Here is a 7,533-nt window from a genome sequence, read left to right as displayed (position 1 = left end):
GATCTTTCTAGATGATGGAAATGAATTCTCTGTTGGGTGAGAAACAACAGAGAAACTGATTGGTTAGTCTTTTTTGTTTGTTTTTCTGTTCATCTATATGTTTGTGAGCTCACATCAATTCAGAATTTTGTACCCACTGGGAAGGAGGATAACTTTTTAAGATCTAGGCCAGTTAATTTTTGTATTTCTGTGTTTATTCTTGACTCGCCTGAAGTGTGAAACTGAAGCCATAAGTTCTCTGTGTGCTTATATGTCCCTGCTTGTTAGTGTCTGTAACTGGAAAAGTTCTATCTTTTAATTGTGAAAGTAGGAAATGCTTTCCAAATTCTGGAAGGTATTGATATGAGAGGGTATTAATAAATTCGATTATAATGTCTTAAAGAAGCACTGTTCTGATTTTTTCATACAGGTAAATAAGCACTTAATATAATCTTTTTAAAAAAAATAAATGTATACTACATTTAAAAGGTGGTAACACTCTTCCCATTCTTATTTCTTCTTTTTCTCATAATGTGCAGTAGCAGGTAGAAAGATCTCTTGAAAGTTGCTCCAAAGCCCATGGAAGTGAATGTTCCTGTAAACCTGGGGCTCTGCTGATGGGGGCCAGGCCATGTGGGAGCAATGCTGGCACCAGGCTTAGTCCCCTCTGTAACAGCTGTCAGTAGTCTGATTGGTTTTGGCCAGATACAGACAGAAGCACAGATAGCTCCCGAGGAGGAAGCTCAGCACCAGCACAAAGCCCAATAGGAAGACAATCCTTGTGAAGGTCAGGAACAGGTACTGAATAAGAAAGACAGTGTCAACAACCTGCAAGTGTCCAAGGTCATCAATGTGAGTCTCCAGGTACAAGTCCAACACCACCAGCTGGACCAGAAGCACAGTGCTCACCACTGCCATGGTGCCAGCTGAGGCTGTCAATGTCAAGAGGTAGGAGAGGAAGTACCTGGTGTTCCAGGCCCCAATGCAGTTCACCTACACACAGTGATGGTCAAACCAGTGCACACACCAGTTACACACACTGCAGTGCTTGGATTGTGCTGGTTTCCTTAAGTCACAAGTAGAGCACCTCATGTTCTTTGGGAACATCGTTTCATTGAATTCATAAACTTGAAGGAACAGTAATTTGTTTGCTTTTGTTATGGTATGGGGGTTGGTTACACAACTTAGGGCTAAAAAGAAAGAAAGAAAGAAAATAAAACAAACAAACAAAAGGTTTAAGACCAGCAGCAGATAAGGCAGAAAAAGGTAAATACAAGGAGAACTCCAGCTCTTGACAAAGGCAAAATATTTCCCAGTTGTATTCAGTATAAACTATCCCTTGGGAGAGGAGATGTAAGATAACGAAGGTGGTTCTGTGTATGAAAGATGTAATGAAGCAATCTTAGCTTGGCTCTCCTAAGGCATTCTGGAATTATATAGGAAAATATCTGTGCTCCTCCTCTGACCAGGCCTTTCGAGCAATGGGTTTTCGAGCAGATGCAGATGGTAACAACACCAATCAGCACCAAAGCCAGGTAGAACAAGAAGAGAACCAGAAAGTCCATGCTGGGGGAGGTGACTCAGGCTTCCCAGCCTACATATTTCTTTTGTTTGGATAGATTTCAGCTGGCAGCTCTGGCTTCCCTCCTCCGAACCTTCATGGAGAATTCAGACGGGATCCCCTCTTGTGCAGTGTCGTATACCTGGCACAACATATGGCACCCAAAGCTGTCACCCAAGAAGGTATTGTTCCTCTAGGAAACTGGGTCTGGCGCCGGGATCTTTACGTAATCTTAATATGTCCCAGATTCACAGAAAATGAGAAAAGTAGTTTTAATACAGTAAATACATTATTTTTTAAAAAATTATTTTTTACAGACATTATTACTCAGAAACATCTTAATGATTTAAGTCCACATAATAATGGTAAGTCTTTGGCAAATCAGAATGGTTTAATAATCTTGGTTTTATGAAAAAAGCCATCTTTCCTCTAATTTATGAGTGTTAAGTATAATACAAGTATACATTTCATTGTATTTTAAATTAAGAAATGAGTTTGTTTTCTCATGAACATACTAATTAATTTGTACTTTCTCAGTGAGGCCTTCTCTGACAGCCCACTTTAAGTTAAAAGCTACACCTCAACTTCTGATTCCCAGTTGCCTGCCACTGCCTCACAAGTATTTTCCCCATAGAACTTATCATTTTCTAACATACTATACAGATTAATCACTTGTTATGTCTACTGTTTATTGCCTGTCTTTCTCAGGTACATTGGAAGTTCAATGAGGGCAAGGGCTTTTGTTTGCTGACATAATCCAAGAGTCAAGTAGATGCTCAATATATATTTTTGAATAAATTAATGTGGACTTGATGCTGGATGCCAGCAAAGATAGGAAGTCAGTAACAGGATAGGTAGTCAGCTTGACCAGTTCCTGAACAATCACGCCTCTCACTCCTTCTCAGACTAGACAGAAATAGCAGTAGCCCTCAGAAATTCTCAGAGCCTGATGTTGAATTTCTGAGGTGTCCCTGAAGGGAGGATCCACTATGGGGATGAGATATGAGAGTGGTTGAATCCAGACTTCAATACCAAGCTCCCTGCCCTGAGGTGCTTCAATTTCTTCCTAGCCCCTAATCTAGGCAAGAAAGCACAAACTAAGAGGAAGACCCTCATCCCTCTCCCAGCAGGGGAGACTGATAATCCCTGAAAATGTGAGCTCACAGAAGAAACAAGTGAGGCATCTGAGGAGAGAAAGATGTCCAAAAGAAAGTTCACATGCTGAAAACCTACATCTGTGAGATAGGCTGGGGCCCGGGACCGTTTACTGGAGTGCTTGCACCTGGGAAAAGGTCTCCCCCAGCAACAGAATACAAAGAAACTTATAAAAGACTAAAAATAATTGTTTGCATGTGCAGTTGGGGCAAATTATGAACAATAAGATACAAAAAGGCCAAAACCCAACTGCCAGGTCTGAGGTGTCAGGAGCAAAAGCAGTGTCCTGTGCATTATCTCTGCACACAAAACCGCCAAGGGGGTGGGCGGACCGCCTAAGCCACCCCTCTGGCCTGACCCATGGATCCACCCCTCTCATCCCATATAAGGAACCAGCTTGCCCCCCACCCTCGGGGAGCAAGCAAAGGAACCTGTTACTTGATTTCCCTCCCTCGTGCTGCAGCAACAAAGTCCCAATAAAGACTTGTTTGAATTCCTCATCTGGCCTCTTATCAATTTCTATTGATTAAAGAGTCCAAGAACTGGGATCAGTAACACCATGTAGGCTGACGAATGATTGGTCTCAGATGATTTCACCTAACAATTTCTGGAGATAGCGCCTATTGCTGTCAACACTGATGGCAAAGCCAGTGTGCTTTTACTCCTTGCTCCAGATCCCACAGGCCACTCATGCCTTGGCTCCATTCCATCAACCACGAAAGGGCTCCTGATGGGAAAGCTACCTCCAGCTTCCTTAGTTTCTCCCAGCAATGTTTTGTAGTTGTCAGTGTTTGGGTGTTGCACATATTCTATTAAATTTATTTATAAATATTTCATATATTTGATCTTCCTGCAAATGGTATTCTTTTTTATTCCAATAGTTCCAATTATTCATTGCTAGTATATAGAAATACAGCTGATTTTTGTATATGAAACTTGGATTCTGTGACATTGCTAAATTTACTTATTACTTCTGGTAGCTTTTTTGTAAATTTCTTAAGATTAATGTTTTTGCTATGACTTCTAACTTAATTTCATTGTAGTCTGAGAATAATATCTGGATGATACAAATTATTTTAAAATTTTCTGAGACTTACTTCAACTTGTTTTTTAATTTAATAAAAGATCAACTTTTTGCAAATGTTCTCTGTGTGTTTAGGTATTACCTACCCAGGTTCTTGGACTCTTTAACCAGTAGAAATTGAAGAGGCCAGAGGAGAAATTCAGGCAAAACTTTGTTGGGACTCATGCTGCAGCACAGGGGAGTAAAAACAAGGAACAGTTTCCCTTGCTTGCTCCCCAGTGGTAGGGGGATGGGAGTGGTGAGCTGGTCCTTTAAATGGGGTGAGAGTAGGGGTGGATCCATGCGTCAGGCCAGAGGGGTGGCTTAGGTGGTCTGCCCACCCCCTTGCTGGTGCTGTGTGCAGGGATCATGTGTGGTACCCTACTTTTGCTCCCCATACCTCTTTCGCTTTTTTGTATCTTACTGTTCATAATTTGCCCCAATTGCACATGCGAGCAGTTATTTTCAGCCCCTTATAGTTGCTTTGTATTGTGCTTAAGGAGACGTTTGTCCAGGTACAAGCACTGCAGCAAAGGGTCTCAGGTCCCAGGTTCCAGCCTGTCTCAGTGGAAGACCCTCTAAGAACTCCCAGAACTAGTTGTGAGGTATTTGAATCTGGCTGGATTTCCCTGAGATGAGAGGGAGAGCTCATCCCCATGGTGGTGGGACTCAGGAAACACAGTTTATATGTGAAGGCCATAAACCTAGACCAGCTGCCCTAGAACATAAAAATATCCTAGAGCCAGTGTCTTTGGTGTCTGGAAAGGTTAATTATGAGTCTTCTTTTTCTAATAAGCGAATAAATAAATATCCTGAATCAATGAATAAAGTAATTAATAAAGCATTCCCCATCCCCCTTTCCATATAAATAAAGACAGAGCCTTGGGCTGATGTGCTCAGGTCATAGAGAAATAGTGAGAGACCCCAGAATCAGATTGCTTGAGTTTTTCATGTGATATACTTTCCGAAACAGCCTTTACTTTCTGTAGTAGTTTGAAGCCTGCTTCTAATACAGTGAAATTTCTGTTCATATGCATGTAACCTATTTAGGTTTCAGGCTTTCATACTAAATTTGGTCTGACTGAAACTTATCCACATATTTTTGTGACTAACCTGTAATTAGCAAAGAGAGAAAGAGAAGGGGGAGAGATGGAAGGAGAGATACTGAGAGGGAGATTGATTATGTAGTTGTGTTTATGGGACATGGAAGTCCTGGCAGTTAAACCTAACCACTTTAGAATATTATGCTATGAAAATAATAGAATTGAACCTCAAGTTCACTTGCAGGAAGGAAAATCCAAGACTCCTTTCCTCTTTCCTTCTCTCTTGCCACATTTTCCTTATTTGGGTTTCTGTAGCCTGTGTGGTTCTTGTTACTCACTTGGCAATTAGTTAGCATTGATTTTACTCTCTGTACACATTTGTGTACATTTCTAGTCTTACCTGTGTAACTGTGGAAGTAGTAATACCTCTCAGGGTTATTGCGAGTCTCAAAGCAGATTAGGTGTGCAATGATGCTTGTGAAACTATGGTACTGAATATAATTCTGGGACACCAGCCAAATGGTCTGGGGTTCAAGGTAGGATTACAAATCTGTGTACCAGGAACAAACACTGAGGCAGAGGCCTGGTTGCACATACTGTGTCAGGAAGAAGAAGGTGTACCTCTCTGGGATTCATCCTAACTTGGTATTCTGGCCCACTGGAGAGCAAGACTGGCTCTTTTGATATGAGCTCCACTGATGGCTGGACTGAGGTTCCAGGCATAACGGTTGTTTGAACATTGACTTCGGTACTGGGGAAGGCCTTGACTGAGGTAAAGACATAGTGACTCTGGTTTTTAGGGAAAGACAGAAGAATGTGGTAGAGAACTTGCTAGTCACTTTCTCTCTAAGGCTTGGTAAGATTACAACTGGAACTGTTTTTCACTGTAAGAACAAAATGGATTTTTTTTAAATCTTGAAATTTCTTTTAACCTTTTAAATAAATTCCTAAGCTATCAACAGCTTTCTTCCAGAAGGGTAATCCTTAAGATTTTGTATTTTCTTTTGTAATTTATTCTTTGTTTTTTGTACCAAGAACTGTAAATACCAAGGGAGAAAACCCCTCAAAACCTCAAAAACTCTTGTTGAAAATTAAACCATGTTCTTGAAGAGGGGAAGAAGAATGGATTAGTAGACTGAGCACTGGATGGTGATTAAAAGACTGAGATCATTTTTATCTGCCTCCTTATTCTTTTATAATTCATTTTCCCCAAATTCCCTGTGGAGGAAGAGGGCTTGAAATGTTGTAGATAACAATATAAGGGCTATCTATGACTCCCAGATCTCCAGCTCCAAATTCCTTAAAGTCAAGCTTTTACATCTACTACCTAATTGGACAGCTTCTCTTGGATGTGTGATAGGCAACTCAAACCCCGTAAAGTCAAAATTGCACTCTTGATTTCCAGCCCTCATAAACCTGTTTTTCCTCTAATCTTCCTCTCTCCCACTTGCTTAGGCCAAAAACTTTGACTCCCCCACACACCCTTTTTTTCCTTAAATCCCACAGGCACTTCAGGAGAAAATCCTGTTGGCTTTGCCTGGAAAAATTTCCTCGACCTGACCGTTCTTAGCATCTTCATTGCTCCTTCCTTGGTCAGAACCACCATCATCTTTCCCCTGGGAAATGCCACTGTCTGGTGTCCCTGCACCCACTCATATGCTTTTACAAGCTTTTTGCCAGACTAACCCTTTGAAACCTGAGATCATGTTATGCACCTGCTCAAACTCTTCTCATGTCATCAGCGTTAAATTGATCTCCTCAGGTGGCCCACAGGCTCTGCTTAGTTTGGCTGGCTTCCTCTCGACCTCACCTTCTTCTACTTTTCTTCTCCCTCACTGCCTTCAGCCACACTGGCCTTCCTGCTGTGCCTCAAATGTGCCCAACTCCTTCCTAGCTCAAGGCCTTGCACTTACTGCTTCCCCCATCTGAAACCCGGAGACACCCATGTCTCCTTCCTTCCCTCACTCACACCTTTGCATAAATTTCCCCAACTCAGTTTATCTTTTCCCCACACACTTAACACCCTTTATCCCCTTCCCTGCTTTATTTATTTTTCAAGCCTTTCATTGCATCTAGATTTATGTATTCATTTGAATATGGAATGCCTCTCCCATTAGAATGTAAGCTCCTTGAGGGCAGAAGTTTACGCTTAAAAGCAGCTGAGCCTAGACTGGTGCCCACATAAAGTGAATGCTTAATAAATATTTTTTAACGAATTAGGAATGAATACTGAGGGTGATGGTGGGATACCTAGAGCCTTCAAAAAAGGCTGAATTATTTGTGGAGATAGAACTGTTTTAGGGAAGAGGTGAAGTCTTTCAAAATAAACGGTTGAAAAATTATTAACTTCCAGAAATTGCCAGCTCATATATGCAAATATGCCTAAACTTTAGTCACGTGACACACTGCAATCATTGGGCAGCCTGTGATTCATGTGGAACGTGCTCTAATAGGACTTTTGACATCCGCTCTTCCACCAAGGCCACTATGAACACTCAACCTCAAAAGCTCACATTATTTACATTGCATTACAGCCCTGAGATTTTCCAAGAATAAAAAAATTGTAACTATTTACACAGGCTTGCTCCCCCCTGCTGCAGATGACATAAAATGGATTTAAATAGTACTTTCCTCAATTGCAACTGTTTTCTCCTCCTTATCTTTTCTGGTCCCTCCCTCCACTCTTGTAGGAACAACATGCTGCACTGCGCAACAAAGGTTTAATTTTATCC

General features: G+C 41.3%; 1 pseudogene; it reads right to left on the bottom strand.

The window, feature by feature from the left end:
* Positions 1–489: 489 nt before the first annotated feature.
* On the bottom strand, positions 490–1,627 carry LOC130829373 (palmitoyltransferase ZDHHC4-like; annotated as a pseudogene).
* Between the last annotated feature and the right edge of the window lie 5,906 nt (positions 1,628–7,533).

Source organism: Hippopotamus amphibius, chromosome 9 (assembly GCF_030028045.1).
Source record: "Hippopotamus amphibius kiboko isolate mHipAmp2 chromosome 9, mHipAmp2.hap2, whole genome shotgun sequence".
Classification (NCBI taxonomy): Eukaryota; Metazoa; Chordata; class Mammalia; order Artiodactyla; family Hippopotamidae; genus Hippopotamus; species Hippopotamus amphibius.
Note: the sequence above shows the minus strand (reverse complement) of the source record. Positions and strands in the feature narration are given on the sequence as shown.